Source organism: Gorilla gorilla, chromosome 10, assembly GCF_029281585.2.
Source record: "Gorilla gorilla gorilla isolate KB3781 chromosome 10, NHGRI_mGorGor1-v2.1_pri, whole genome shotgun sequence".
Lineage (NCBI taxonomy): Eukaryota > Metazoa > Chordata > Mammalia > Primates > Hominidae > Gorilla > Gorilla gorilla.
This window is the reverse complement of record NC_073234.2, coordinates 119449018-119463564: the sequence shown is the minus strand read 5'-3', so window position 1 is coordinate 119463564 and position 14547 is coordinate 119449018. Positions and strand designations below refer to the sequence as shown.

General features: G+C 43.0%; 1 protein-coding gene across 2 annotated transcripts in view; it reads left to right on the top strand.

Annotated features, from left to right (window-relative positions):
• The first annotated feature begins 89 nt into the window (after positions 1 to 89).
• The window catches only part of GLT8D2 (glycosyltransferase 8 domain containing 2), a 59464-nt gene continuing 45006 nt past the window's right edge, over positions 90 to 14547 (top strand). The window contains exon 1 of one of the 2 annotated variants that reach the window (XM_031000639.3): positions 90 to 839. The gene's annotated coding sequence lies outside the window, so the exon portion shown is untranslated. The remainder of the gene's footprint in view (positions 840 to 14547) is intronic. The other variant, XM_055357867.2, reaches the window with a different exon arrangement.

Sequence of the window (14547 nt, the reverse complement as noted above, 5' to 3'; positions counted from 1 at the left end):
CTTATAGGAAATAGGAAGAGGAGCCATTGCAGAAATAAATTCTGTGATCCCAGACAAAGTGCTGGCACCATCTCCCGGGTTTGAGAACCCACCGCAGAGATACAGAACAGAGCAGATTGCTGTTGAGGTCAGCTCCCAGCTCCCTGCCTCATTCCTCTCTGATTCCTCTTTTGTTCAGGCACAAAAACACTCCATCCTGAAACTTTTGTCATTATTGCCTTGGTAGAAGAAGACCACAGTTGTTACCTGGGTTTTGATTTGGGGACAACAGCATTTCAATGACTAGGAGATTTCAGGAGAAGCTAGTGGCCATGAAGATTCTCAAAATCAGCATGAACTTTATTTTTCACAGGTGTTCTTTCAAAGTTTGCCTTCGACTCAACGTGTGGTAGAAATTCACCCTGAAAGCATTTGCTCTTCTCTGGTTTTGTGTCTTTTCCTCCAGAACAGCGTTGTTTTTTGCATGTTTTGCACTTAGCCAGAGGAAGTCTGGCGCATCCGAGCCGGCCAGCCGAGCACATCTGGAAGTGGTTTCTGGGGCCGCCCCTCTCTGCCAGCGCAACTCCTGGGTTCCCAGCAGCTTCGCGCAGAGGTGGAAGAAACCCGAGACGTTCCAAAGTCAACGCAAGCAAAGGGGAGTGCGGGTCGGGGAGGAATATTCTTTTGGAAACGTAATATTGGCCTTGGGGCTCTCCAGCCCTTTGGGACTTCCAATGGGATCTTAGAAGCAGCCGAAGCAGCGTGAGGGCAGCAGCCCAGGGCCAGCCACGATTTTAACGCTCTGCCTTGCAGCTCTTCTGGACCGAGGAGCCCAAAGCCCTACCCTCACCATTCACCAGGTAAATAGAGAAATTTACGAGCAGTGTGCAGTCGTTCCGTTTTATCCTGGCCGGTCTGCAGCAGTTCTTTATTCTGCTACAGACCCAAGAAAGTAAATCAGAGGTGTCAGATTGCCCCACACAAACTTTGCCTTCAGAAACTTCCCAGTCCGAATTTGTAGCATTCCAGCGGAACCCTTTTCGGCCATTTCCAGCAAATCCAGTGTGCAATGTTTTTCACATCCTGGGCTGCTTTTCCAGACCTGGGTTTCTCCTCTTTCTCTCCACAAATATGATAATTTACTATTTGTATCAGATTTTAAACATAAAAATCAGCAGTTAGGATGTGGATGAATGCTATTATTTAATGAAGGTATGTCCTGAGCCACAAATTATTTAACTGAGCATGATTCATGTTTTCAGAATCTGCCTTAGGAAGCTGTTCTGAGGATCTCCATCCCCCCAGAAAGAACTGGCCGTTGTGGAAACCCAAGTGAGGCTTATTGTAAATACAGTAGTCGTGGTGTTTGGGTTGAAAATGCTTTTTAAACATTAAAAAATATCTTATGTTTACTTTATAAACAAGTGTCACACATTGGACAAGCATGATATATAATTTATGAAATAAGAAGGATAGTTAACATGAGAGTAAAAAAAAAAAAAACCTGAGAGAGAGTGAGAGAAAGAAAACATGATGATATCTGAATGTCTGGATGTGCTTTGAAAAAAAAATCAGTCCTCTCGTCTGGCCCCTGTGCAGCCAAATATCCAAAGTGATATCGGTTGGCTTTTGTCTTTTCCTTTTCCTCCAAATGTTCTGGTGTGGCACTTCTGTGTAATATCCTTTCTATATTACATAATGGAATTCCAGTTCTCCCTTTAATGCACTTGGAAGTAGAGCTGTGCAATGCAGTGGTAAGAACATAGGCTCTGGGGTCAGGCTTACAGGACTGAATCTACGTGCTGCCACTTACACACCTTCTAAGCTCGACTCCGGGTGAATTGTTTAACTGCATGCACCCTAGTTCCTCATCTGTAAAATGGAAATTAAATGACCTAATGTCTATAGAGGACATAATACAGGACCTGCAAAGTAGTTAGGCCTCAGGAAAGGTTAGCTTCTCTGATGGTGCTGATGATGGCAGTGGTGACAAAAGTGATCATGCATCCTGTTTTTGGCAACACCTCTGCTTTTGACCATGGTTCCCTCTGACAGTCCAGTCATCCAAGTGTTCCTCATACCCTAATATGTCATCTCTCCAGCACTTTGCTTTCTTCCTTTCTTCCTTCAGACACCTCTCTTTCTTTTATTTCCCATTCTGTCTTTCATTATTTCTTCTTTGTGCTTCCTCTTTCCTTGCTGAGAAAATGTGAGGTTCATTAAGCTACAGCCCTCATAGTTTTCATTTCTAGTTCCCGAGGAAAATGATTCTAAAACCTTTTTAATTTCAGCATTTTCCAAAGAATGTTCTGAGAAAACATAGTCCCATGGGAAACTCTGTGAACTATATTACCCTCTTAGAGATCGCAAGGCATAATAGCATTTTAAAGGTCCTGAGAAGTCCTGTAGTAGAGAAATCCTCTTAAGGTTGTTTAATGCAATGATTCCCAAACAGTTGATCGCTGAACCACCTTATCACATAATGTAGGTTAACATTTCTAGGAGCACACTCTGGGGTGTGCTATTCTGGACACACTTGTTTTCATTTTGGTTCCTCTTTTGGACATCCTATTCTCCACCTTCCCTGGAGCTCATCCAAGGGGATGCCTCGTTTTTCCTTCTCAAGTTAAGGACACAAGATTATCATGTGTGTTGTACTGGTATATAGAAAATCTGGCCTAAAGTGGAGATCAGAGGTCAGCAAACTTTTTCTGCAACGGGCCTGATAATAAGCCATATGGTTTCTGTTGCAACTGTTCAACTCTGCTGTTGTAGTATTAAAACAGCAGAGAAACAAAAAATAAGCATGGCTATGTTCTAACAAAACTTTATTTACAAAAACTAGTGTCAGGCAGGATTTGACCAGGGGCCATAGTTTGCTGACCCCTACTCTAAAGGCTTTTTGTGAAAGAATTTCTCATGCTAGCACAGGAGAAAGCAAGACAAATTCTCTATAAACTGAAGACTCTCTTGTCCTGCACCCCTAGTGCTATGGTCTGAAAGTTTGTGTCCCCCCAAAATTCATATGTTGAAACTCTAACCCCCAGGGTGATGCTACTAGAAAGTGGGGCCTTTTGGGAGGTGGTTGGGTCATGAGGGCAGCACCATCACCAATGGGATTAGTGCCCTTGTAAAATAGGCCTAAGAGGCTGGGCACAGCGGCTCACACCTGTAATCCCAGCACTTTGGGAGGCTGAGGCAGGTGGATCACTTGAGGTCGGGAGTTTGAGACCAGACTGATCAACATGGAGAAACCCCATCCCTACTGAAAATACAAAAAATTAGCCAGGCGTGGTGGTGCATGCCTGTAATCCCAGCTATTAGGAAGGCTGAGATAGGAGAATCACTTGAACCCAGGAGGTGGAGGTTGTGGTGAGCTGAGATTGCGCCATTGCACTCCAGCCTGGCCAACGAGAGCGAAACTCCATCTCAAAAAAAAAAAAAAATGGGCCTAAGAGAGCTGGTTCACCCCTTCCACCATGGAGGACACAGCTAGAACGTGCTATCTATGAACCAGAAAGTAGGCCCCCACCAGGCACTGAATCTGCCAGCACCTTGATCTTGGGCTTCTCAGCTTCCAGAACTATAAGAAATAAAGTTTTGTTGTTTAGAAGCCACCCAGTTCAGGCTGGCATGGTGGCTCATGCCTGTAATCACAGCACTTTGGGAGGGTAAGGTGGGAGGATCTCTTGAGGCCCAGAGTTCTAAACCAGACTAGGCAACATAGCAAGACTCTGTCTCTACAAAAAAAATTTTTAATTAGCTGAATGTGGTGGCGGTGCGTGCCTATTGTCCCAGGTATTCGGGAGACTGAGGTGAGAGGACAGCTTGAGCCCAGGAATTCGAGGCTATAGTAAGCTACGATCATGCCACCACACTCCAGCCTAGGTGATAGAGTAAGACCCTGTCAAAAAAAAATGGAGTAAGACACCTGTTCTATGTATCTTGGTGAATCTTGAGTAAACCTTTCATTATAGCAAAAAGTTAAAAGGCAAGAGATATTTTGTTAGAGGACAGACTCCTGAGTCCTCATTTTGTCCTTTCTCTTTCCTTCAGTGAACTCTTACTCTTGTCCTGTTAATGACTTTGTAGCTTGCATAGCTTAAAATGAAGTGCTCTGTTAAATGTGTCTATGCATTTGAGAACTTCAGGGTGCAAGTCTTGCAGAGTTAACTCACAGAGCTTATGTCAGTTGCTTGACACAGTGATAGCAACCATAGCGATGGAAAGTGGTTGGCTGTAGTAACTATCAAGGTGGTTAAGAATGTGAACTCAGAGCCAGGCTGCCTGCATGTAAATATTAGCTCTGCCACTTATTAGTTGTGTGATCCTTAGCAGATCTCTTAATTCTCTGAGCCTCAGTTTTCTCACCTGTGTATTGGAATAATAACTTTAAGGAGTTGTTGTGATAATCTGTGAATGAATATTTGTAAAAGTCTTAGAACAATGCCTAGCACATAGAATTGCTATGTGTTAAAATAATAATAGTTAATACTTATGTAACAATAGCTTTGTAATATGCAGAACTATCCCATTTTACACATAGGGTTTTGTAAGTCACCCCATGATTACACAGCTAATTAGGATTCACAGTCAGCTCTGTCTAAGGATAAAGCCCATATTTCCACTAACCTACACAGCTCTCATATTTAAGTCATTCAACAGTACCTTTAGGAACCCCCCCCCCTTTTATCTTGCTTTTTGATTCCCAGATCATTTCCTATTACTCCCTACCATACTATAACCACAGCAGACATGATTAATCAATTTCTTTCTTTCTTTCTTTCTTTTCTTTTCTTTTCTTTTTTAACTGAATCTAGTGATAGCTTCAGATTTCTTCTCAATCTAGCAATCCCAACAGCCCATACCATAGCCAATCAGAGCTGGCATGTAAAATGAAACACAGGGGCACTGATTTTTGGAGTATTTTTCTGAAGAGCCTTTCCCACTTTGCTTTTTGTTCCAAGGCAGAGCAAATTCCCTTAGCCACTGCCAGGTCTCAAAACATTCTTTCCAGGTTTGGCCACATGCCTAAACTCTTTGGCATCTGGTAAAATGGCTCCCCATGCAAGGTCTTCAGGGGCTTATTTTTAAACTTACAGGCCTCTTCTCATGCCCAGAACAACTCTCTGAACTCTCCTTTTCTTCCTACTCACAGGCCCTAGAACCTCAACCTTCTTTTCTCCCCTCTTTGAAGATGCTACTGCCCAGTGCCTTGCCTGCCCTGCAGTGGCTCCCAGCTCCACCTCTCTGTCTGTCCTGAAGACAGGCCTGCAGGCAATTTCTTGTTAAAGGCTTGGCTATTTATTACCACAGAGAAACCACACACACGGAAGTCACTCGGGCTAGGAAAGCTCACAGAGGTGTAAGGGGCACAGTTCTGGGGCTCTTTGTTGTGATAGTAGCGGGAAGGCTGATGAGACGACCAGAGCCCTCTGCTTTTATTCCTGGAGTGGGATCATCAGCAGTTCCCCTCCTTCTGGCTGAGTCCTTTCTTTCTGGGACTGAAGAGCCAAGCAACAAGAGCCTCTCCCCTTTTCTTTCTCTCTCCTGATTCTCATTGATTCAACACACATTTATTGAGTTCCCACCTTGGGGCAGGACAGGCAGATGGAAATGAGGAAGCCACAGTCGCTGTCCTCAGTGGTCTGTCTGGTCCTTCTTTTAAAGATAGATATGCTGAAATATTTAGGGGGAGAAGTGTCATGATGTTTACAACTTCCAAAAGTATATATGTACATATGAAGTTCAATTAAGTAAATATGTCAACATGTTAGCAACTGGTGGATCTGGTGAAAGGTGTATGAGTATTTATTCTTCGAACTTTTCAGCAGTCTTGAAATGTTTCAAGCGAAAAAAAGAAAAAGGAAATCAAACAAAAAATTAAGGCTACTCAAGCTGCATTTGTGTTTCAAATGAACTTGATATGATTATTGAAAAACAAAAAAGTTACTATGGCCGTTAGGCCAGTGATGGATTGAGGAAGGGGAGTGTACAGAAATTCTAAAGACAGGAAGGCCAGGTGGAAGGTTATTGCAGAGGTGTAATTAGTAGGACTCGGTGATTGAAGGAGGAATTAGGAGGGAGAAGTTGAAGAGGAATCTGAGAACCCCAGAGAAGGAGTTTCCGTAGGGGAGGTGCTAATTTCAGTTGTGAATGTAGGGGCTTTGAGATACTTGTGCAGCACCCTGAGGAGATGGTTGCACATTCATCCCTTTGGTCCATAAATGTTTTCTAAGGGCTTATACTGCCAGGCACTTGTCTAGATGCTGGGTGTATGGCAATGAATGAAACAAAATTTCCTGCCTTCATGGGGCTTATAGTCTATCATTTGGAGGGCAGCCAGTACACCGGTGATGACGAGGCAGTCTGTTGGAAGATGGTAATTGCTGAGGGGATGCAATTTGTGCATTGTTGGGGTTAGAGGCTTTTGACTAAGAGACTGAGAGACATGAGGGGGCAAACCATGTAGATATCTGGGAAGAGGATTCCAGGCAGCAGGAATAGCACGTGGCCAAGGCTCTGAGGCAGGAGGCTGTCTGGCAAGGAGGCCGGTGTGATCACGCGAGACCTTATGGAAGGATGCTGTAATGACTTTGGTTTTTGCTCTGAGAGAGACAGGAAGGCCTTGGAAGGTTTTGAACAGAGCACAGCACAATGCGACTCCTATTTTCACAGGTTCATTCTGGCTGCTTTGTTGAAAATCAGCTGAAGGGAGACAAAGGCAGAATAATATAGTCAAAGGCTAATGTGCCAGGGTGGAGCCACAGAAGGTGGTAAAAATTCTGGATCTATTTTGAAAGTGGAACTGACAAGATTTGCTGTCAGTGCACATGGGAATGAGGAACAGAGAGGGGTTAAGGAAACACCAAGCTGATTTTTTTGTGGAGCAATTTAAAAAAATGGAGTCACAGCCGGGCGCAGTGGCTCACACCTGTGATCCCAGCACTTTGGGAGACCAAGGTGGGTGGATCACCTGAGGTCAGGAGTTCAAGACCAGCCTGGCCAACATGGCGAAACTGCATCTTTACTAAAAATACAAAAATTAGCTGGGCGTGGTGGTGCACACATGTAATCCCAGCTACTAGGGAGGCTGAGGCAGGAGAATTGCTCTAACCCGGGAGGCGGAGGTTGCAGTGAGCCAAGATTGTGCCACTGCACTCCAGCTTGAGAGACAGAACAAAACTCCATCTCAAAAATAAAAATAAAAAATAAATGGAGTCACCTGAACTGATTTGGGGAAGATTATGGGAAGGGCATGTTTCGGGGGAAATACCAGAAGCTCAGTTTTGGACACGTGGATTACTATAAGTGCAGATGCCAAGTGGCATCTGGAGTCTGGAATCCATGTGAGATGGCTGGCCTGGAGACAGAAATTTGGGAGTTTTCAGCATATAAATTATATTTAAAGCCATGAGTCAGGATGAAGTCTCCTAAGGAGGGAGTTTAGAGAAAGAAGAGAAGAAATCGCTAAGGTGTTCCAACATTTAGATGTTCAGGAGGTAGGAGCAACCAGTGAAAGAGACTGAGAATGAGCTATCAGAAAGGTGGAGGAAAAGCAGGTGAGCCGAGTCCCCCGGGCCACGTACAGGAAGCATGTAAGGAGGAGAGAGCGGGCACATAGTCTGCATCTCACGCACCCATGCCTCAACCCTAGTGAGGAACAAGTCCTGTGGTGCAGTTCTTTGCATGCCGGGACCTTGTTAGCCAGAAGATCTTCTCTCAGACTCTGCCCCATTCCAGTTTCTCTTGGTTCCAGATCTCTGCCTTTTACTCTACCCCAAGCTTGTCCAACCCGTAGCCCACAGGCCACAGGCAGTGCTGGACAGCTTTGGATGCAGCCCAACACAAATTCATCCACTTTCTTAAAACATTATGAGTTTTTTGTGTGTGTGTGATTTTTTTTGTTTAGCTCATCAGCTATGTTTCGTGTTAGTGTATTTTATGTGTGGCCCAAGACAATTCTTCTTTCAGTGTGGTCCAGGGAAGCCAGAAGATAGGACACCCCACCCTACACATTCTTAAGCTGTCCAGCATCACTTCCTTGGTTCTCCAGTTCTCTATCCCTGACTTCCTATCAGTTTTCTACCTCTTTATAACTCTGATCCCTCTCTTAATTCCCCACAATCAGCTTATCCCCAGGAGTTCAGTTCTGTAAAAATTTCTTGAGAACCTACTTAATCTACTGGAATGTCTTTGACTTCAAATACCAGAAACACTGATTTACGGCAGCTTAAACACATGGGTTGATTTCTGTCACATAAGAAGTTTGGAGGAGGTAGGTATTGATGGCATTGATTCAGCAGTTCGATGACGTAAGAGCTGACCATTCTGTGTAGCTCTTGACCTCTCCCTCATGGTCTCAAGGTGGCTGCCTAGCTCCAGCCATTATGGCCCCCATGCAAGACAGGAGGAAGGGGGAGTTGACACTTCATCCAGAAAGGAAAAGCTTTCTCAGATATTCCCAGTAGATTTCCACTTAAGTCTCTGAGCATCAGATCTATATTATGTGGCTACTACTAGCTGCAAAGAAGGCTGGTAAAATCTTTATTTGGATTTTCCTCTCTCTCATATGGAAACAGGCAAAGGAGAAAAGGATGGGAAGAGCTGTTGGATCAGCCAGCTATCAAGGCTGCCACACTACCAAGTGCCAAATGCTTGCCATGAACTGGAAATACAGAAATGATTAACGTAGTACCCGTCCTGTCCCTGGAGCTTGCGTTCTAGTAAGGAAACATAAGAATGAACGGAGTATCTTGGTTTGGTTTGGTGGAGACCAGGAGCCTTCCCTGACCCCCATGATCTGGTCAGGTGCCCCTCCTTGATGCTAAAACAATATCCCATGCTTACATCTACCAAGGCATCTAAGCATACTGTATTGCCATTATATATTTACTGGTGTCTTCCCCTCCCTTCCCCCAAATGTGGACTAACTGGGGACTTATCTTTGAATCTCTAGTGCCTGGGTGCCTGGTATATTCGTGGAGGTTGAGTAAATGTTTGTTGAATGAATCAATGAAATGTCAAGGGAGCCCCCTAATTACCTTCTTGTCCTGGGTTGGGCCCTTATCCCATCTTAGCTTTGTTGTTGTTGCTGTTGTTGTTGAGAAAGAGCCTTGCTTTGTCACCCAGGCTGGAGTGCAGTGGTGCGATCTATGTTTACTGCAACCTCCGCCTCCCAGGTTCAAGCAATTCCCCTGTCTCAGCCTCCCAAGGAGCTGGGATCACAGGTGCGTGCCACCACATCCAACTAATTTTTTCTTTTTTGAGACAGAGTCTCTTTCTGTCGCCCAGGCTGGGGTGCAATGGTGCGATCTTGGCCCACTGCAACCTCTGTCTCGCAGGTTCAAGCGATTGTCCTACCTCAGCCTCCTGACTAGCTGGGATTACAGGTGCCTGTCACCACACCCAGCTAATTTTTGTATTTTTAGTAGAGACAGCGTTTTACCATGTTGGCCAGGCTGGTCTCGAACTCCTGACCCCAGATGATCCACCCACCTCAGCCTCCCAAAGTGCTGGGATTACAGGGGTGAGCCACCACGCCCGGCCCCACACCCAGCTAATTTTTGTATTTTTAGTAGAGACGGGGTTTCACCATGTTGGCCAGGCTGGTCTTGAACTCCTGACCTCAAGTGATCTGCCCACCTAGGCCTCCCAAGCTGCTGGGATTACAGGCGTGAGCCACCGTGCCCAGCCCCTTAGCATTTTTAGCTAGTTAACTCATATTTACATTCTAATAGCAAAATCTCTAACACCTTGCCAGAAAACAGTGCTGACTCCCCAATCACTTTTGTAATGTTAAAAATAAATTTATTTATTCTCATATTCAGTAGAACTCTGAACTTACAAATTTACACCCAGTAAAGTCACAACACAGCATCTAAAAAGCTAAAAGTACCTATATACTCAAGTCTCATAGTACTTAGAAAATGGGATGCTTAATTTTTTCAATTTGTTAGGCTGGGCGTGGTGGCTCACGCCTGTAATCCCAGCACTTTGGGAGGCTGAGGCGGGTGGATCACGAGGTCAGGAGTTCAAGACCAGCCTGGCCAAGATGCTGAAACCCCATCTCTACTAAATATGCAAAAATTAGTTGGGCATGGTGGCACGCGTCTGTAATCCCAGCTACTTTGGAGGCTGAGGCAGGAGAATCGCGTAAACCCGGGTGCCAGAGGTTGCAGTGAGCCAAGATCACGTGCCTGCACTCCAGCCTGGGCGATAGAACAAGACTTCGTCCCAAAAGAAAAAAAACATTTTTTTTTCAATTTGTTGTTTTTTATTTCAAAGAGATGTATAGTTAATCTGACTCATTTGAATAACAGTGAGTGAATTGCAGATACTGTTATCAAAGATAGCAATTCTACAGGCATAAATAATTTTTTTATTATTATACTTTAAGTTCTAGGGTACATGTGCGCAACGTGCAGGTTTGTTACATAGGTATACATGGGCCATGTTAGTTTGCTGCACCCATTAACTTGTCATTTACATTAGCTATTTCTCCTAATGCTATCCCTCCCCCTGCTCCCACCCCATGACAGGCCCTGGTATCTGATGTTCCCTGTCCTATGTCCTAGTGTTCTTATTGTTTAATTCCCACCCATGAGTGAGAGAACATGCAGTGTTTGGTTTTCTGTCCTTGTGATAGTTTGCTCAGAATGATGTTTTCCAGCTTCATCCATGTCCCTACAAAGGATGTGAACTCACCTTTTTTATGGCTGCATAGTATTCCATGGTGTATATGTGCCACATTTTCTTAATTCAGTCTATCATTGATGGACATTTGGGTTGGTTCCGAGTCTTTGCTATTGTGAATAGTGCGGCAATAAACATACGTGTGCATGTGTCTTTAAAGCAGCACGATTTATTATCCTTTGGGTATATACCCAGCAATAGGATGGCTGGGTCAAATGGTATTTCTAGTTCTAGATCCTTGAGGAATCACCACACTGTCTTCCACAATGGTTGAACCAGTTTACACTCCCACCAACAATGTAAAAGCGTTCCTATTTCTCCACATCCTCTCCAGCATCTGTTGTTTCCTGACTTTTTAATGATCACCATTCTAACTGGTGTGAGATGGTATCTCATTGTGGTTTTGATTTGCATTTCTCTGATGGCCAGTGACGATGAGCATTTTTTCATGTGTCTGTTGGCTGCATATTTATGAAGTCAAAAGACTTCTTCTTTTGAGAAGTGTCTGTTCATATCCTTTGCCCACTTTTTGATGGGGTTGTTTGTTTTTTTTTCTTGTAAATTTGTTTAAGTTCTTTGTAGATTCTGGATATCAGGCCTTTGTCAGATGGGTAGATTGCAAAAATTTTCTCCCATTCTTTAGGTTGCCTGTTCACTCTGATGGTAGTTTCTTTTGCTGTGCAGAAACTCTTTAGTTTAATTAGATCCCATTTGTGTATTTTGGCTTTTGTTGCCATTGCTTTTGGTGTTTTAGACATGAAGTCCTTGCCCATGCCTATGTCCTGAATGGTATTGCCTAGGTTTTCTTCTAGAGTTTTTATGGTTTTAGGTCTAACATTTAAGTCTTTACTCCATCTTGAATTAATTTTTGTATAAGGTGTAAGGAAGGAATCCAGTTTCAGCTTTCTATATATGGCTAGCCAGTTTTCCCATCACCATTTATTAAACAGGGAATCCTTTCCCTATTTCTTGCTTTTGTCAGATTTGTCAAATATCAGATGATTGTAGATGTGTGGTGATATTTCTGAGGCCTCTGTTCTGTTGCATTGGTCTGTATCTCTGTTTTGGTACCAGTACCATGCTATTTTGGTTACTGTAGTCTTGGAGTATAGTTTGAAGTCGGGTAGCGTGATGCCTCCAGCTTTGTTCTTTTTGCTTAGGATTGTCTTGGCAATGTGGGCTCTTTTTTGATTCATATGAACTTTAAAGTATTTTTTTCCAATTCTGTGAAGAAAGTCATTGGTAGCTTGATGGGGATGGCATTGAATCTATAAGTTACCTTGGGCAGTATGGCCATTTTCACGATATTAATTCTTCCTATTCATGAACATGGAATGTTCTTCCATTTGTTTGTGTCCTCTTTTATTTCGTTGAGTGGTGGTTTGTAGTTCTCCTTGAAGAGATCCTTCACATCCCTTGTAAGTTGGATTCCTAGGTATTTTATTCTCTTTGAAGCAATTGTGAATGGGAGTTCACTCATGATTTGGCTCTCTGTTTGTCTGTTATTGGTGTATAGGAATGCTTGTGATTTTTGCACATTGATTTTATGTCCTGAGACTTTGCTGAAGTTGCTTATCAGCTTAAGGAGATTATGGGCTGAGACGATGGAGTTTTCTAAATGCACAATCATGTCATCTGCAAACAGGGACAATTTGACTTCCCCTTTTCCTAAATGAATACCCTTTATTTCTTTCTCCTGCCTGATTGCCCTGGCCAGAACGTCCAACACTATGTTGAATAGGAGTGGTGAGAGAGGGCATCCCTGTCTTGTGCCAGTTTTCAAAGGGAATGCTTTCAGTTTTGGCCCATTCAGTATGATATTGGCTGTGGGTTTGTCATAAATAGCTCTTATTATTTTGAGACACGTCCCATCAATGCCTAATTTATTGAGTTTTTAGCATGAAAGGCTGTTGAATTTTGTGGAAGGCCTTTTTTGCATCTATTGAAATAATCATGTGGTTTTTGTTGTTGGTTCTGTTTATGTGATGGATTACGTTTATTGATTTGCATGTGTTGAACCAGCCTTGTATCCCAGGGATGAGGCCAACTTGATCGTGGTGGATAAGCTTTTTGATGTGCTGCTGGATTCAGTTTGCCAGTATTTTATTGAGGATTTCGCACTGGTGTTCATCAGGGATATTGGTCTAAAATTCTCTTTTTGTGCTGTGTCTCTGCCAGACTTTGGTATCAGGATGATGCTGGCCTCATAAAATGAGTTAGGGAGGATTCCCTCTTCTTCTATTGATTGGAATAGTTTCAGAAGGAATGGTACCAGCTCCTTTTTGTACTTCTGGTAGAATTCGGCTGTGAATCCATCTGGTCCTGGACATTTTTTGGTTGGTAGACTATTAATTATTGCCTCAATGTCAGAGCCTGTTATTGGTCTATTCAGAGATTCAACTTCTTCCTGGTATAGTCTTGGGAGGGTGTATGCATCCAGGAATTTATCCATTTCTTCTATATTTTCTAGTTTATTTGCATAGAGGCGTTCATAGTATTCCCTGATGGTACTATCGGTGGTGATATCTCCTTTATCATTTTTTATTGCATCTGTTTGATTCTTCTCCCTTTTCTTCTTTATTATTCTTGCTAGCAGTCTATTTTGTTGACCTTTTCAAAAAACCAGCTCCTGGATTCATTGATTTTTTGAAGGGTTTTTTGTGTCTCTATCTCCTTCAGTTCTGCTCTGATCTTAGTTATTTCTTGCCTTCTGCTAGCTTTTGAATGTGTTTGCTCTTGCTTCTCTAGTTATTTTAATTGTGATGTTAGGGTGTCGATTTTAGATCTTTCCTGTTTTCTCTTGTGGGCATTTAGTGCTATAAATTTCCCTCTACACACTGCTTTAAATGTGTCCCAGAGATTCTGGTATGTTGTGTCTTTGTTCTCATTGGTTTCAAAGAACATCTTTATTTCTGCCTTCATTTCGCTATTTACCCAGTAGTCCTTCAGGAGCAGGTTGTTCGGTTTCCATGTAGTTGTGCAGTTTTGAGTGAGTTTCTTAATCCTGAGTTCTAATTTGATTGCAATGTGGTCTGAGAGACAGTTTGTTGTGATTTCTGTTCTTTTACATTTGCTGAAGAGTGTTTTACTTCCAACTCTGTGGTCAATTTTGGAATAAGTGCAGTGTGGTGCTGAGAAGAATGTATATTCTGTTGATTTGTGGTGGAGAGTTCTGTAGATGTCTATTGAGGTCCACTTGGTGCAGAGCTGAGCTCAAGTCTTGGATATTCTTGTTAACCTTCTGTCTCATTGATCTGTCTAATATTGACAGTGGGGTGTTAAAGTCTCCCATTATTATTGTGTGGGAGTCTAAGTCTCTTTGTAGGTCTCTAAGGACTTGCTTTATGAATCTGGGTGCTCCTGTATTGGGTGCATATATACTTAGGACAGTTAGCTCTTCTTGTTGAATTGATCCCTTTACCATGACGTAATGGCCTTCTTTGTCTGTTTTGATCTTTGTTGGTTTAAAATCTGTATTATCCGAGACTAGGATTGCAGCCCCTGCTTTTTTTTTGCTTTCCATTTGCTTGGTAGATCTTCCTCCATCCCTTTATTTTGAGCCTGTATGTGTCTCTGCACATGAGATGGGTCTCCTGAATACAGCACACTGATGGGTCTTGACTCTTTATCCAATTTGCCAGTCTGTGTCTTTTAATTGGGACATATAGTCCATTTACATTTAAGGTTAATATTGTTATGTGTGAATTTGATCCTGTCATTGTGATGTTAGTTGGTTATTTTGCCCATTAGTTGATGCAGTTTTTTCCTAGCATCAATGGTCTTTACAATTTGGCAGTTTTTGTAGTGGTTGATACTGGTTTTTCCTTTCCATGTTTAGTGCTCCCTTCAGGAGCTCTTGTAAGGGAAGCCTGG